Source organism: Marmota marmota, unplaced genomic scaffold (assembly GCF_001458135.2).
Source record: "Marmota marmota marmota unplaced genomic scaffold, marMar, whole genome shotgun sequence".
In the NCBI taxonomy this organism is placed as follows: domain Eukaryota; kingdom Metazoa; phylum Chordata; class Mammalia; order Rodentia; family Sciuridae; genus Marmota; species Marmota marmota.
In genome coordinates this window covers 41,741,773-41,759,286 of record NW_025999853.1, presented here as the reverse complement: position 1 = coordinate 41,759,286, position 17,514 = coordinate 41,741,773, and the positions used below count along the sequence as shown (strand labels likewise).

Here is a 17,514-nt window from a genome sequence, read left to right as displayed (position 1 = left end):
GTCGGGCGGGCGGGGGCGGACGGGGAGCGGCGCGGAGGAGCGCCCCCCGGGGGCTCCGCGCCGCTGCCCTCCCTTCGTGCCTCCTGCGCCGCTGGGCCAGTCTCCCGCGGGCCCGGCTGGCATCTCATAGGCCAAAAATCGCAGAGATCCCCGAGTTTGCCAGGTACCAGTTTTGTTTTGTTTTTAAACGGAAAAAAGCATTTAAGTCTATTTTTTTTTTTTAAGTTTTACACTGAACTGTTTCAAGTCAAACTATGAATGTAAAGTCCTCATTCTACCTTATTAGGTTTAAGGCTAGAAGCCATTAAGTCGTAACTGTAAGGGTTTTAAAAGATAATTTTCTTCAAAGCATGTACAAAATACTGAGGAGGAATTAAGGTAAATGTGAAATTGCGTGAATTCTTTCTTTTGTGATGAGTAAACTAGCCGTCAAAGCTTCTTGGTTCTCTATTTTGTCTGGAATGGGAAGAACAGAAATTTACAGTTCCTGAGAGCTGAGATTATTTAGTAGATTTCAGTTTGCTTTTGTTTTTGTCATCAATAGACTAAGCTGTCAAAATAAGATTTGGCTAAGTAGGACACATTAATTAGTTGAAAGCTGACTCTTCTAAACATAGATTATATTCTCTGGTTTAGTATCCTATTTTCATTTGCAGCATAGGCAGCAAAATAGATTTTATAAGATAATTTTATGTATAACAATCTTCACGGTTCCTAGAACATATAAAACTGTCAATTAGAATTAATGGCAGATATTTACAATATTTAACTATTAAATGTGCAGCTTATAAATACTAATATAAGCAATGATATCAGTTTCATGTTTGTTTTGGGATAGCACTTCTTGGCAAACAACCGGTTCTAATTTCTCATTTTATCAATGGGCTTCTAAAAAATACTGTGCTGGCTGATAAAAAGTGGTTGTGGGCTGGGGATGTGGCTCAAGCAGTAACATGCTCGCCTGGCATGCGCGGGGCGCTGGGTTCAATTCTCAGCACCACATAAAAATGAAATGAAAAGATGTGTCCACAGAAAACTGAAAAATAAATATTAAAAAAAAAATCTCTCTCTCTTAAAAAAAAAAGAGTGGATTGTGTTGTAGGAAATACATGTATGCTGTGTGTGTGCTCACGCGTGCACATGCGCGTACCTCAGTTTGTTGACTTACCTAATAATTTTGGTAAAATAGCCCTTGATGACCCAAATCCACTGCTATGTGCCCCCTTGCCAGTAATTTTTAACAAGTTTATATTTGGATCTTTTAAACATAGATTCTTTTAATTTTGGTCCCAACTGGTGTATGAGTCTAATTTTTGGTGACTTTTACTAGGGCCTTTTGTGAATGTCTGGAATTTTTTCTTATTTTAAAATAAGTAGCTTTTAGCCATCTAGATTTTAACTTTTTTACAGTGTCTATATTGCCCATCCCCAAGGTTGCAACATAAAACTTTTACATTTCAAATCAACTTATTATTTTTACTCTTTCAAGGTGCTTATTTCAATATTATAACTAAAATGTTAACCTCTTAAGTCAGAAATCCTTACTGTTTTACTCAAGTAATGATAATATGCAAAGATTATCTGCAAAGTAGGATTCATTAGTTTTCTAATACATGTTTATTCTAATATGTATTTATTAAGCACAAGGAGAGACTAAATTATTGAGCATAGATTCTAAATCATCCAAAAGCAACCTTAGGAAATAATACTTTTTAGTTCTATCATAAACTGGTCACAATCCCTTTGATTTTATTCTCAACTGTCTAATGTATTACAGTTAGAGATTTGGTTGATGAATTTAGTTCCAGAGTTTAGCTTCCTTCTCTGTAAAATGATGAAGCTGGGTATAGTGTCCATGTCTCTTCTGACTCCAGGATCCTATAATATTGTTTTTGTTTATTTAACCCTGCAGAGCCACCCACCATATCTGGTTCAAACTTCTGATTGTCAGTTTCTGACTTGTTATACTTGTTAAGCTGGTCTAACTGTAGTTAGATCTGATGGGTGTGCATACAGCTTTGGGGAGCTCAATTCTGCCTCAAGATTGTCTTCATACACACAGAGTCCTTAGTATTAAACTTCGATTACTTTCTTCTCTTCATCTACTAGTACAAAGTGCTAGTTATGTTATAGGATAAATTCCCGATTGCTCTTTGTGGATAGTAAAGTTCAGGCCCTAACATCATTTTGATATTCAATTTTGGTTTTGGGGTTCAGGTTAGGGACACCATCAGAGAGCTACCAAACCTTCTGTGGTTGAGAAGGCTGTGGCTAGTTAGCTGGAAGCATTCCAAATGAAATGACCTATGTTGGGGTATCACCTTTTGATCCACAGAAGACTGAAGTGGATCGATCTACCTGTCTGATTTATTCAGAATTAAGTTACCTTTGCAGAGGAGGGTGATCAGCTAATTAATTGGCCATTTATTAGGTAACATTTCTTATTGTTGTACAGATAACTTAAGGTTTTTGTTTTTAATTTAAATGTTCTATTGTTTTCTGTTTCCTGGGAATAATGCATTTTCCTTTCGAAATGCTTAGCAAAGGCTCTGATCCCTGTTCACATATTCATTTGTATAGTATATCAAAGTCTACTTGTGGTTTTTAAGGAAGGAATAGAATTAAAGAAAAAAAGAAACTATAAAAAACATAGACCAGTAAAAATCAGTCAATTGACTTTATGGAAAATTTTGGTTGTTGCCTCATTTAAGTTTCCCTTGCAAGTAACAGAAATGAACTTGAACAAGTTTTAGCAAAAAGAAGGAAGGAAGAAAGGAATTTGTTGGAAGACTACTGGAAGCCAAGTTCAGACAGACCTTATCAGGTGGGGCCTGGGACCAGGGATTTGAAAACATGGAACATTCCCTGTCTCTAGTCTTCTCTCTCCTTGCATCTTTATTTTCTCTTAGCTGACCTTTTTTATTTATGTCTTTTTTGTTTGTTGTTTTTGATATTTGAATGTGGCTATTCAGCAGCTCCTGAGTATTTATATGTCCCTTGACTCCAAGCACAAGGAGAGATTAAATTATTGAGCACTGATCTTAAATTTCTGAGAGGAAGAGAATGGTAGACACTTTGGGTCATATGGTTGATCTAGATTTTTCCTAACGTTTCTTCTAATTCTGGAGTTATCTACAGTATGTAGTACGTGTAGATGGTTTGCATATACCTTATTACATTTTACATCATGGAGGTATTAGTCCTTAAAATGAATCATTTGTTCTTGACTGAAATGTGTATGGAACTGTGTGACATTGTCAGTGAAATCCTAGGACCTTAGTGCACTTCACATTATTGTAGTAATGCTGAAGAGGAAAGAAGCTTCTGGGGAGTAGACTGAGATTAGCACCACATTTAGGAATTATAAACTTGGCATGCAACTGAGGTAGGAAAATCCTGTCTGATAGCAACTAATCCATTCTGCAGATAATCATCTGCATATTTTCAGGAGTTCACTAGATAAAATGCCAAACTCAAATAGCTTTTTAGGATAAATTGATTTAAACTAATGTAATTAGAGATATTCTTAGAAATAGTTCAGGGACCAAGAATTCATCAGTTTAGGCTATTCCTGTGGCCTGCAACTATTCTATCAGATTGAAGTCCTTAAGACTTCTTTCAGATGGTGTTTTGTGAAGCCTTCCTCATCTTGTAGAATTTATAATTTCCTATACATTTTATACATTTTCTATAACAGTTTATACCTTGGTTGGCACAACTTTTACCACTGTGTTATAATTTAGTCTATATGTATTAATCTTCTTCATTAGACTAAATTCCTGTAGTCCAGTGAATCACTGACTTTGGATAAGGCTCAGGATCAGTTGTCTCAGGTTATATATTTTTAAAATATTTACTTTTTAGTTGTAGTTGGATGCAATACCTTTATTTTATTTATTTTATGTGGTGCCAAGATTGAACTCAGAGCCTCGTACGTGCTAGGTTCTCTACCGCTTAGCCACAACCCCAGCCCTGATTCAGGTTGTATTGATTTTTACTTTTTCAGATATTCTGATACTTTTGTGACATCTTACTTGCTACTACCATTTTCCTTTGACATTGGAACTCAGTCACAGTGCTTTTCTTTTATAGTCTGTTTCTTAGATTTTACAGGCTTTCCCATGAACATTCTGATTTTCATCGTGAAGATCAAATATATAGAATGATGGGATGTTTTCCTGTCAATTAAAATGGTACAGGGAGGGAGCATGTAGCACACTTATATGAAAGGGAGTAAACTTTTGTAGAGCACCTGACATTTATTTACCAGATTAGACAGAGAGCAGGCATAGAAAAATATTTGAGCATATTTAAAAAGGAATAGCAAGAAGACAAAGTAAAAAAAAACTTTGGTTTGACTTAGAACATGGAAACCTTTTAATGCTAGACCAAGGAATTTGGATTTATTTAGTAAGGAATGAAATTGAAGTTTCTTGATCCTTGAAAAGTCATAATTGGAGTTGAATTATAGGTTATATTATCTAATAATTCAGAGAATGAATTGAATTGGAAAGAAACCAGGGGATGAATAAAAAAGTGTTGTAAATGTTTTGATCAAAGAATACCTGAACTAGAGCAGTAGGTATGGGGTTGGAGAAGTATTGCTGAAGCACATTAAACAAATAAACAATTAGTTGGATATTGGGAAACAAGGGATGAGTAAAGGATGATGATAAGATGTTAAGACTGGTTGATTGAAAGAGTGTGAACTCAGGTTTGTGGGTAGGGTAGAAATGTTTTGTTTTAGGTCTCCTGTTTGAAGTGCTGGTAGGACATTTATATGGAAATGTGTAGTAGAATCAGATGGTGTGGGATTGGAACTTGGAGAGATTTTGGGCTAGAAATAAAACATGTATGAGTAAGGAGGTTTAAAAATAAAGATAGGAAGAGAGCATTAGTTGGCTGAAGTAAGAGGAAGGGTACAGGAAAAACATTACAAAGAAGATAGAATTTGATCTGGCTTTACGTTTTTCTTTTCTTTTCTTTTTTTTTTTGTTTCTTCTTTCTTTCCTTTCTTTCTTTTGGTTCTGGAACTTGAACCTAGGCAAGTGCTCTACCTATTAGCTACATCCTAGGCCCTTTGATCTGCCTTTACAAGATGTTCACTCAACTTCTGGCATTCTGTCCTTGAGCTTTCTTTGTTTAAGGAACATTGTTTTTTAATTCTACAAATAATATGTGGGAAAAATTGAATAAAGGATACTGTACCCAGAATGACCTTACGAAAGTACAAAATTGTTGCTGCTACTTTCTTGACTAACCCTCCTTCCATGGCATCTCAACTTTGTTAAGATAAAGAACGGATTCCTTGGTTGTTTTCATCATCACAAAACCTTGTTTCTTTCTATAATTTGGACTTCCTGCAAGTCATTCAGTTAGTGCTGAATACATATTCTGTCTCACACTCCTCCTCGTTCCTCCCTTTCTCTTCCCCAAGAATAGACAAAATGTGAAGATGTGATTTCCAGCAGATGGAGTACCCTGTGTACTTGAGAAGTCTTTTATGGGCACTTTTTGTTGTCAGGGTCAGGTTCTTAACCATAAGATAATTGTTGACAAGTTCCTAATCTTAAAAAACAAAAAATTATGATAAAAATTATTTCTCCCCCCCCCTTTTTTTGTTAAAATAAAACAGAACACGTTCCTTGTGTTATCTCTTTAAATGTCTCCTGTACAGGTATCCTGTACACTTGAGTTGGCCACACTGGCCATCATACGATAACCTCTGACACTTGGTAACCTCTGACACTTGGATGTGTTAGTTTGGAACAGCATTGTTATCTGCATTTGTATAATTCAGTTACCCAAATATGTGCTGATTTGGAAACTTTAGGACCTGAAGGTAAGCTGGGGGAATTTATCTTATGAGAGCCTTCATTTAGACAGATTATAGGTATTTATAAAACATGGAGATGACTACAGGTGAAACAGAATTAAGAATGGCATAAAGTGTTCTCAGAGTTCAGCTTCTAAACCAATCATATATCTTGATCCTCAGTTTCTAAAAATAGTACATTGTTCATAACATTTGTCTAAAGTGACACATTTATGTATGGCATAGAGTATTATGTATGGCATAGAGTAATTTCTGACTTGCTAAATTAAAAAAAAAATATATAAGAACTCTCTCAAATGCTAGTAGTTGTGCTTTTAGTAGCTCTTCACTGAGAAAGTACATAACAACTACTATAAAACTTTGACTTGCATTTTTAAAAAAATATGAAAGCATTTGTTTGGAAAGTGCACATATATAGAAATTATGACTTAGTCTACAGACAGCCATTGAATTCTTGTTTTATAGATACTCTCAGGGAAGTTCTGGCTTTGACTTCCAGTGGCTCATTATCATTTGCTTTAGAATGTCGGGGAGAGTTTTTGTTTGAAAATGTCAGCCATAACTGAAATTTTGGAATTACTGGAAGCTCCTCAATATACTCTTACAACACCTAATGCTTATTTTATAGCATGCAATATGTTTTATGCTGATTGGCCTACTGAACAGTCTCAGGGATTAGAAGTCAAATACAGTGTACAAATACTTTAAAAATTGCATTTTGGGGCTGGAGTTGTAGCTCAGCTGTAGATCGCTTGGCCAGCATGTGTGAGGCACTGGGTTCGTTTCTCAGCACTGCATATAAATAAATAAATAAATAAAATAAAGGTCTATCAACAACTAAAAATATATTTTAAAAAAATTTTAAAAATTGCATTTTCAAGTGTATGAGCATCATTCCTAGGACTGTAGAGAGATTTTTAAGATGAAATTTAGAAGATTATTTGCATATACATACATACATACCTACAGCTGTTACTGCTATGACCATAACATAACTGTCTTCTAGTACTATAAATTATATGATGAATCCTTGTAGTTTCTTCTTTTTATTTAAAGCAAAAAAAAAAAAAAAATCCTTCAGTATACGTGTTAAACTTAAGCCATTACCATTATTGAAAATAGGACTATGGTGCATGGTAGAGTCTATTAAAAGAAAAGCAGTACAGTCCTTGCATAAATCAAGAGTCCTACATTTTATGTTTATTCTTTCTTGTTTATTTTTATTTTGTTTGGTGGTCAGAGAATTTTGGTTTGGTAGGGCTTAGGGGGAAACTGTATAATGCCTATTATAGATGGATACTTAAATTAGTGGTGTGTAATTGAGAAAAAGTACAGACATATCTCTCTGGACATCATCCAGGGGATTAGACACGACAATGGGTGAGAGGCCATGAGTGGTCTTGGATTGCTAGTTTCACAGTAATTGAAAGCAAAAGATAAAAGTGCACCATAGTCCTTGTTTCTGATTTTTTTGGTAGATGAATATGCCTTCAACTCAGGCTGCCTTCCAGGAAGAGAATGGGTTGAGGACAGAGGATGTTTGTCTATAAATAGAGGTATGTGAGAAATTGCAAGTTCATTTGAGTATTTGCATCCTGTGTTCATGATCAGGTTGCAAGGGAATCAGGCATAAGAAGAACACTGGGTGGTGAATTGGGAGATTGGGTTTTCCTAGACCTGTTCTTATCTTAAGTGTCTTGGTTTTAATATCTGCAAAATGAATGAATTAGACTAGGTAATACCTGGTGTTGCTTTTTGTTTAAGATTCTGTCAGATCTGAATTGTCTAAAAGTCTCCAATAGCTTCCATAATTTTTAATGAAAATAACATGATTAGTTAATTATAAAATTCTCTTTTTCTTGTTATGTTTTGTTCAAGTTGCACAAGCTATTTTGTTGAACTAACTACAAATGCTCTCTAAGATCTGTTTGTACTTTATAGCCTAGTGTGTCCAGTAATTTGATCTACAGGCAGTTACATAACCCTCTTAAAAATTTAGTATTTATTTAAATGATAGATTATACTATACTACAGGTATCATATTGAATATCCCATCTGAAATAATGGCATTAAGCACCAGAAATCAAGTCTGTTATTCTGTATACATAGCCAGTAATTACTTGTCTATGCTTGAAAATAGATCTCAGATGAAAAAGTCCTCTTTTAACAAAGGTATACTACCAGTGGAATTTGCCTTTGACCATCTTAGAAATATATTTAACTCTTAGCACTGCTTAATCTTGATTTTAAAGATTTGAAAGTAAAGATTGAAAAAATAAATCTTCACTATGAGCTTTAAAGAAAAAATGTTTTATTGACAGGCAAAAAGTATGTTTTCTTGCCTTTAAAATTTATTATTAAGTTTTTTGTCTTTTTTAATCATAAAATACTTCATTCAACAAATATAAAATGTACATATAAGGAATAAAAAATGATGTTTTAAAAAATTAGGCTGCTCTCACCAGCTTCAGAATAGAATGCTAAAGCTGCCTCTGTGATTTTTGTCAGTCACATCTTCCTTCTGCTCAGAGGTACCCGCAGTCCTACATTTTGTGATTTTTATTTAATGATACCTGATAAACTCTTGCTCTATGCTTTTACTATGGATGAGTCTCTGCATATTACATTGTTCAGTTTTGCATGCATTAGAACTTTAGAGAGATGGTATTACCTACTGTATATCTTCTGTAGCTTGCTTTTCCCATATAGTATTATTTTTGCCATCTGTATTGCTGTGTAGAATTCATTTTTCATTAAATCAGCATTTCTTTTATTATCCATGTTTTTCTACTTTTAATTTATTTATGCTTCTTGCACATTTGTTGAGTCGGATTCTTGTATTTTCCTATCAAGTCAAATCTTTGCATTTTCTTCTGTTGCTTTTAAGCTTTATCATCTCTATAGTAAGTAACAATAATAATAGTGATGATAATTGTGATAAAATCATAGCAAATACTCACGTTACTGTGTTTCAGATACTGTTTTAAGCATTTATATTTACATGTATCAACTCATTGAATGTTGGTGAAAATTTGCCAAGGAGGTACAGATTTTACTTTTCATCATGATAAAGCATAGGGAAAAAATATTAGGGACTAAAAGCACAGAGATGTTCAGTAATTTGTATGACCATGAGTTAAACTAGGCAGTCTGGCTACGAATGCCATGCTTTTATCATTTCACTGTTTGACTCCGATGTAGTCTTTTCTTTTTTTCCCATTTAACTTTTTAAGGTATTAAAAACCTTGCTAGGACATTAAAAAGGAAATGGCTCTCACGCGATGTTCAATTGGGTTTTCCTGCACGAACAACACCTGTTGCTCGAAGTCATGCCACAGTTTAATTTGCTTCATGGTTAGAACATGATTTTCTTTTTTAAATTATAAAATTTTTATTAAATCAATCTTAATTATCAAATAATAATTATATATAATTATGGGGGTATGATGTGATGTCTTAATATATGGTATACATTGTAGAAAGATTTAGGCAAGTTGATTAATATTTCCATCACCTCACCAATTTATTTTTTATGGTGAAGACTTTAAAAATCTATTCTTTTAACATGTTTTAATTATACAATGATTATTATTAACTGTGACATTAACCATAAAACTTATTACTCCAGTCCAACTGAAACTTTGTATTCTTTCATCAACATCTCCCTTTTTCCATTCCTCCTCTTCTCCCCAGATTTATTTTCAATCTTTCAGTTTATACAAATTTGTTTGATTCTACAGGATTTATCATTGTGTTTTTTCCTAATTAAAAAGAAAAATATACCTTTTTCATAATTTGAAATTTTTTCTGTTTTTAATTTTTGGTCTGTGGTTTAGACTTGAGTTCCTTGATTTCTTTTGCTTGTTTGGGCCAGTTTCTTTATATTTGCGCAGCAGCATTCTATTTTTATAAACATTTGTATGGTCTTAGATGAATCAGTAATCATCTTGAACTTTGTAATACTTATTTTATTAATTGCTAATCACTTTCATTGTGAAATTACAAGGGGAGATTACAAAAGGAAAATGGTTAAATAAAAGAAAGTTCTTGATAGTGATTGGAAACTACCAGTTTGACCCAAGACCCTCAAATTTCAGAAGAAGAAACACATTGGCATTCAGAAATAAAATACGTTTGTATCATGACTTTCTTGAAAAGCTTTTATATTTCCTAAAGTAGCTAATTAATTATATTTTTCTCTTACATGCTGTTTTTTGATGTCTTTAAGTTTTTCCAAGCTCTTGCATACTTTCCTAATATCCCTTATTTAAATGTGCTCAAATTTCTCTCATCTTTAAAACAAACAAAAAGCTTGTTCAACCCAACATCCAATATGATCAAGCTATTCTATAAGTTGTTTATGTCCTTGCTATCTCTCTTTTTCTGCCCTCCATCTAAAAATATGTATTTAGCCCTCTTCCATGTCAGGTACTGACTTGTCTAATCTCAGGGGACACAACATGAATCAGAGTGACACAGGCCTCATTCTCAGAGGCTTTTCTATCCACTTTGGAGCTGCTATGTCCTGTTGTAGAAAGAGCAAGAAGATCATTTTGTAGTAAGAGAAAGAGTATGATTGGAGTTGAGAGTCAAGAAGTGGGCCAGATCACATGGGACTTTAAGATCATATGAGGTGTATAGATAGTATGTTGTATGATAGAAGAAGCAGTTGGGGATTTTAAGTAGGCAATGAGGAGATCTGATTTGCATTTTCAAATACACACTCTGCATGCTATATGGAGAATGTAACATAGGGGTTGAGAATAGAATCAGACAAATGTTTAGGGTTGGGCTGGTGAGTTGATAATGGTTGGGCCAGGATGGTGGTGCCAGAACTGAAACCTTGCTGATTGATTGGGCATAGGATTTAAGGAAGATAGAAGAACCATTCATATTCTACTGAAATTGCTTTGGTTGAAGCCACTTATGGTGCTCATATCATTAAACTCAGTGGATTCAGTAGTTTCTAATAGCATTGGTATTGTTAGATGTGCAATCTTAGGCAAAAATTAATTAGATTGACTGTGACTCAGGTTCTTGTAGAATGGAAATAAGATCATACCTATCACACATAGGCTGTTGTAACCATTAAGTGAAAGAATAAATGTGGATTACTTAGCACATCATCTTCCACAGAGTTAATTCACAGTGTTAATATCATCATAATCATCATCTTTGTCATTCTGGGACAGTACTTTCCCATCTCTGACCATTGTTTTTTCTTGGTCTTTTTCGCTAGTTCTTTCAGCTTACCTCCATGTGTTCCTCAAGGCTCTGGCATTTTTTTTTCTAATTTAATACATATTCTTATACAACATTATTTACTTTTGAGCTTCAGTTCTATCTGCATGTAATTACCCACCCGATATGTCTATCTGTTAGTTCTCTACCCTAAACTATAGCCCATACATCCACATACTTCTCTATCATCTCTACCTGGAGGACTGTCTAAGGTGCCTTAAACATGTCAAAAATGGAACTTCTTTTTCAACCTGAACTTAAGCCTTTCCTCTTTGTTCTCTAGCTCAGTAAATGGTCCACCACTTGCCCAGTTTTCTGTAAGTCTCCTAATTAGAATCACTACCTTTGGTCTTATGCTATTCCTGTCCATTTCCATTTTTATCATCTTCATTATTTAATTTGCAAATCTGATCATGTCACTGTCCTTTGGTTAGTTCCCTTTCTTCTTAGGGTGAAGTTCTAAATACTTTTTCAAGATTGTTGAGAGCCACAACCAAGTCAAGGTGGCGCCTGGCATTTTGCCAGAAGGAGTGGTTGAGAAGTAACGCCCAGCGAGCCATTAAGATGATGATAATTAAGTTAAGCTGTGTATAGTTATTAAGATAATGACTGATTGCTGTAACTGGATGATGCTAAATTGAAACAAGCTGTGTATTCAGTTGTGTATATAAACCTCTGCTGTCCGGCAATAAGGCGGCTCCTGCTACCTCGGGTGCCTGCTACTTTTGAGTTCCCGTTGAGTTCTCGCGGAGTTCCCGTTGGTTCTCACAGAGTTTCGGTTGAGTTCCGGTGGTGTTCCCATGGGGTTCTGGCAATAAAGTAGTTCCTGTTTGAACCTACAAGTGGCTCGTGACCTCCTGGTTATTTTGTGCCCAGCCAGACTGCGGCACAAGATTTGTTTCTGTCAGCACCATCATCTCCCCTTTCACTCCTTCCTTACATTTTTCAGCCACACTGCTCTTGTTGAGAAGAGGAGCTTCAATGAGCTATGATCTTAATTTGGGACCACTGTATATCTTTCTCTTTGTTTGGAATACTTCTCTCCTCCTTCTTAAACTGGGTGTAAGTCTTAACAGTTATTCTTAGTTTCAATGTTATTTCTTCTAGAACACCTTTCTCATACCCCCCTCTCTTCCTCTGTTATTTAGGATCTTTATTTATTCTCTACCTCTATGTAATCTTTATTGCATTTCCTAGTAATGTCTTTCATTTTCACTAACCATAACTTCCAGGGACCATGTTATCTTTTTTCACTTTGTCCCCAGCATCTGCTTGTTAAATAGAACAAGGAATGAGTACAACACAGGCTTGTCCAGTTTGGGGAATTGGAGACCTTCTGAGTTGGGTGTGCATTTGTCTTAGTCACTCAGAATTACAAAAGGGTAGAATAGAAAAGTTTAGAATTACCCTAGATTCACTCTCAGCGCTCCAGTGGCCTCTGAGTGGAGAGGAGGAAAGTAGCATGAGGGCTGCAAATGGTTCTGAAGATACTTTCTTGGTGTTGAAGTTTCTTCTCTCTGATTGGAATGCCACCCAGAGTTTGCAGGGCAGTGACCCTAGTACTTAAGGATATGCTGTCTTTTTCATGTCCTTCCTACCTATGTGAGGTAGCATCCACTGTCGGAAGTCCTTGCCAGAGTTGAGCATTGCTGAGCTTTACCTTTGTAGCCACACACGTAGACATAGCTTAGCAATCATGTGCTGGTTGCTAAGCTTTCCAAACCTTGTAGATTATCTTGCTGGCTTTTCCTTCTCCTGTTTAGAATCCTGGTGGGAATTTGCTGGACTCTGTTCCTCTAACTTGCAGGGACAACGGTCATGAATTAGATGAGTTAGGGGTTGCCTTTTCTTCAGTATTTCTTTCTGCAATTCAAAGTTTTTCAAAGTGAGTTTTATTCTTTTTTAGTTTCCAGGATGATATAGATCTTATATGTTTTTATAGTCTATTCACCGTTTTGAGAGGAACTGATAAAATCTGATTGAAGGAAAACATAAATTCTCTTCTGGAAGGTATTTATTTATATTGCCCCTTTTGTCTTCATGGGTGTGCACATGTATGAGCAGTCTTTTTCTCTCTCTTTTTAAAAAATCCCTCTATACCATTCATTTTGTAACGCTTTATAAGAGTCATTATTTTTAATAGGCACATTTAAATTATTTATGTTTTATGGGATGAACATATTTGATGACATTCTTTGTCCTGTTATTTTATGCTCTTTTGTAATATTTTTGCCTTGGTTTTCAGTCTTTTGTCATATGGTTTTTGTGTTTTATTTGTTTTTATCTTTTATAGGAATTTAGTTTCTGTGACCTTAAAAACATTGCTGAGCTTTACTTAATCTGATTATTTCCCTAAAAAAATACAACAGCATTTGACCCTTTTCTACAGAAAAAACTTAAGATCCTTTTGTTTTTCTCTGCTCTCCTTTATTAATGAAAGTGACCTTAGTTCAAAATGATTATTGTTGATTATTGTTATTTTTATATTATACATTCTCCCTTTTTAAGGATTATTTTTGTCCTTTTCATTTTATCATGTAACATCTATGGTATGCAGTTATTACCGCCTATCTTTTTATCTTAATTTTTCCATCTGTAAGGATATTTTTAAAAAATATTTTTTAGTTGTAAATGGATCTTTTATTTTATTTATTTATATGTGGTGCTAAGGATCGAACCCAGGGGCTAACATATGCCAGGCAAGTGCTCTACCACTCAGCCACAACTCCAGTCCCTGTAAGAATATTTTGGTACATACCTTGTTTAACAAGGGTACATCCTTGAGTTGATGTCTTTTTTTTTTTTGGTAGGGAAGGATGTATGCATGTTTTATTTCCTGAGCTCCTCTGTTATCTTAGGTAATTTAATAAAGAATATTATATACCATGTTAACTTTCCCTTGCAAAACAACATTGAATTGATAAGAGAATTTTTAAAAGGCATAATTTGATAATTAGGAGGCTGGAAAGTTCTTCGAGAATAACCTGAATGTAAATAATATTGTAATTATGGAATATAAAAAAGTTGCTAGCATTCTATACAGAAGAAGAATCTGTAATGATAGAATGTACTGGCATTCAGTTAACAAATTAGTGCCACTCCCAGGGTTCTTTCTGGGTATTCAAATAGTATATATAGTTATCAGGGTTATAATGTAAAATTATAAGTCCTTAAACAGGTTTTGTTTGTTTGCTTGTTTCTTTCTTTTCCATACTGGGAATTAAATCCAGGGTACACTTAGGCTAGGTAAGCACTGTACCACTGAGCTGCTCCATGCATCCCTTTCTTAAAAATAAGTTATTTTGAGACAGGATCTTGTTAAGTTGCCCAGGATGGCCTCAAACTTGCCATCCTCCTGCTTTGGCCTCCTGAGTAGTAGGAATTACAGGTATGTGCCTCCATGATGGGCAAGTCCTTGAACAGTTTATCTTTGAATGAAAGTGAGTAATTTTGCCAGTTTTAGTTGAATGGCAATGATAATTTATAACTCCTGTTGGACGGTTCAAATTGAAATTGACCCAAAGTTTATTTTGTCAAATTCCTCTTATTAGTGTACATGCCTCATGTATGTATAAAGTTAGGTCACCCTGATTAAAACAGTTGATGCAAAATTTGAAGTTTTTCCTTCTTCTCAAAGATAATGGTTTTTCTGAAATTCCTAAAACATAATTGCTTAAATGGAAAAAATATATACATATTTTTATTAATGGTACTGGGGATTGAACCCAGGGTTTTACACATGCTTGGTAAAGTGCTCTCCCACCATGTCACATCCTCAGCCCTGGAAAAACGTATCTCAATTGAGTTATCTGTTAGATACTCACCTTATTCTTACTCTGTCCAAAACGAAACTAAATTCTCCAACTCTCTCTTTCTTATACCTCCTCTTTTGTTATTCAGTGGGGGAAATAAAATCCACTGCTAGATAGCTTTTTAAAAAATATCTCATTTAATCTTTCTGAAGCTTAATGAAGTAAGTGTTATGATCTACATTGTGCAGGGAAGGAGACAGATCCTTAGGAAACCGAGGATTTTGTTTATTTATTTATTTATTTGTTGCAGTCCTGAGGATTGAACCCAGGGCTTCATGTTCACTAGGCAAGCACTCTATCACGGAGCCACATCCTCAGGCCTAAAACTGAGGATTTTAGAGGGTAACTAATTTTTCAAGATTATTCAGCTGATTGAGTCAGAATTTGAATGCAGTTCCTGTATACCATGCTGTATAAACAGAAATATAGGACTAGTTCTATGGGCACTAGGACACTTTGTACAAATATAGGGAAAACATTTGAGTTCAGTTATATTAAAACATTTATTGAGCCTTTATTTTATGGAGATGAAATCCCACCAAATATTCCTTTTTTGGGGGTGGGGGGATACCAAGGATTGAACTCAGAGCACTCAAACACTGAGCCACATTCCCAGCCCGTTTTTGTATTTTATTTAGAGACAATGTCTCACTGAGTTGCTTAATGTCATACTTTTGCTGAGGCTGGCTTTGAACTTGCGAACCTCCTGCCTCAGACTCTTGAGTTGCTGGGATTATAGTCATGTGCCACCACACCCAGCCCACTGAATACTCTTAAGGAGCTTATAAGATAGGCAGATTTGTAAACCTAAAATTCTAGCTGCAGTAATACATTATAGTAATAGAAGTGCTGAAATATAAAGTAGTGCAGAGGAGAAATACATTCTTTTTCTAATAGAAGGAATGGCGAGAAGGAAATGGGAGATCCTTGTGAGGGAAATGATACCTAAATATAAACTTTATATAAATGATATGTACACAATTTCCTGCCTATAGGAATGATGTCTAAATTGGGCTTCAAAGTTAAATATGAATGCATTCTGTATATAATATAGAGGATATAAGTGGTATGGTGAGGTTATAAAAGATGTATGGGAAACTATAAAAAGTAGTTGGTTATTGTCAATATTTATTTGTTCAGTAAATACATATTGAATTTCTACTGGGGGCTAGGCTTTGTGTGAGGTACTAGAGAAAAAGTAAGGATAAGAGAGTGCATGGAACATAAGAGTATACTAGGTTGTATCGAGGATTAAAGTAGACATAGGAAAAGAAAGAAACCAAGTAGGTCTTAAATGGCAGGATAGATTGAATTTTTCCCTGTAGGTGTTAATGAGCCATGAAGTATTTTAGATTGGGTTATAGCACTGTTAGAGCCAGCATGCAGGGCTTTTGGTTACATGTGGAGGAAATCAGATTATGGGCAGTAAGAGGCACATAATCTGATGAGAGATGAAAAGGTGTATTTGAGTACCCTCTTGGAAATAAAGATAGTACTTAGTGTTGTTTGGATATAATGGTCATTAGAAGAGAATCAAGGTGACTTTCAGGTTTGTGGTTTCATTTGGGTAAATGGGAGTCCTTTTTAAACATAATTAGGAATACAGAAAGAATAACAAATTAGTGAAGAAATAAAGAAATAATTGAATTGAGTTTGGGATAAGAAAAATAGTTTGGATCCCAACGGCATTTCTTGTAGAAATAGAGAAAGCAATCATGAAATTCATATGGAAAAATAAACGACCCAGAATAGCAAAAACAACTCTAAGCAGGAAGTGTGAATCAGGCGGTATAGCGATACCAGACTTCAAACTATACTACAGAGCAATAGTAACAAAAACAGCATGGTACTGGTACCAAAACAGGCGGGTGGACCAATGGTACAGAATAGAGGACACAGAAACCAATCCACAAAACTACAACTACCTTATATTTGATAAAGGGGCTAAAAGCATGCCATGGAGGAAGGATAGCATCTTCAACAAATGGTGCTGGGAAAACTGGAAATCCATATGCAACAAAATGAAACTGAATCCCTTTCTCTCGCCATGCACAAAAGTGAATTCAAAATGGATCAAGGAGCTTGATATCAAATCAGAGACGCGCCGTCTGATAGAAGAAAAAGTTGGCTACGATCTACATACTGTGGGGTCGGGCTCCAAATTCCTCAATAGGACACCCATAGCACAAAAGTTAATAACTAGAATCAACAAATGGGACTTACTCAAACTAAAAAGTTTTTTCTCAGCAAAAGAAACAATAAGAGAGGTAAATAGGGAGCCTACATCCTGGGAACAAATCTTTACTCCTCACACTTCAGTTAGAGCCCTAATATCCAGAGTATACAAAGAACTCAAAAAATTAGACAATAAGAGAACAAACAACCCAATCAACAAATGGGCCAAGGACCTGAACAGACACTTCTCAGAGGAGGACATACAATCAATCAACAAGTACATGAAAAAATGCTCACCATCTCTAGCTGTCAGAGAAATGCAAATCAAAACCACCCTAAGATACCATCTCACTCCAGTAAGATTGGCAGCCATTATGAAGTCAAACAACAACAAGTGCTGGCGAGGATGTGGGGAAAAGGGTACACTTGTACATTGCTGGTGGGACTGCA

At 35.1% G+C, this 17,514-nt stretch overlaps 1 protein-coding gene across 2 annotated transcripts in view; it reads left to right on the top strand.

Annotated features, from left to right (window-relative positions):
- Positions 1–24: 24 nt before the first annotated feature.
- Msrb3 (methionine sulfoxide reductase B3) overlaps positions 25–17,514 on the top strand; it is a 183,522-nt gene continuing 166,032 nt past the window's right edge. The window contains exon 1 of one of the 2 annotated variants that reach the window (XM_015483051.2): positions 25–163. The gene's annotated coding sequence lies outside the window, so the exon portion shown is untranslated. Of the gene's footprint in view, positions 164–6,860; positions 7,393–17,514 lie in introns of those variants that run through there. The other variant, XM_048805725.1, reaches the window with a different exon arrangement.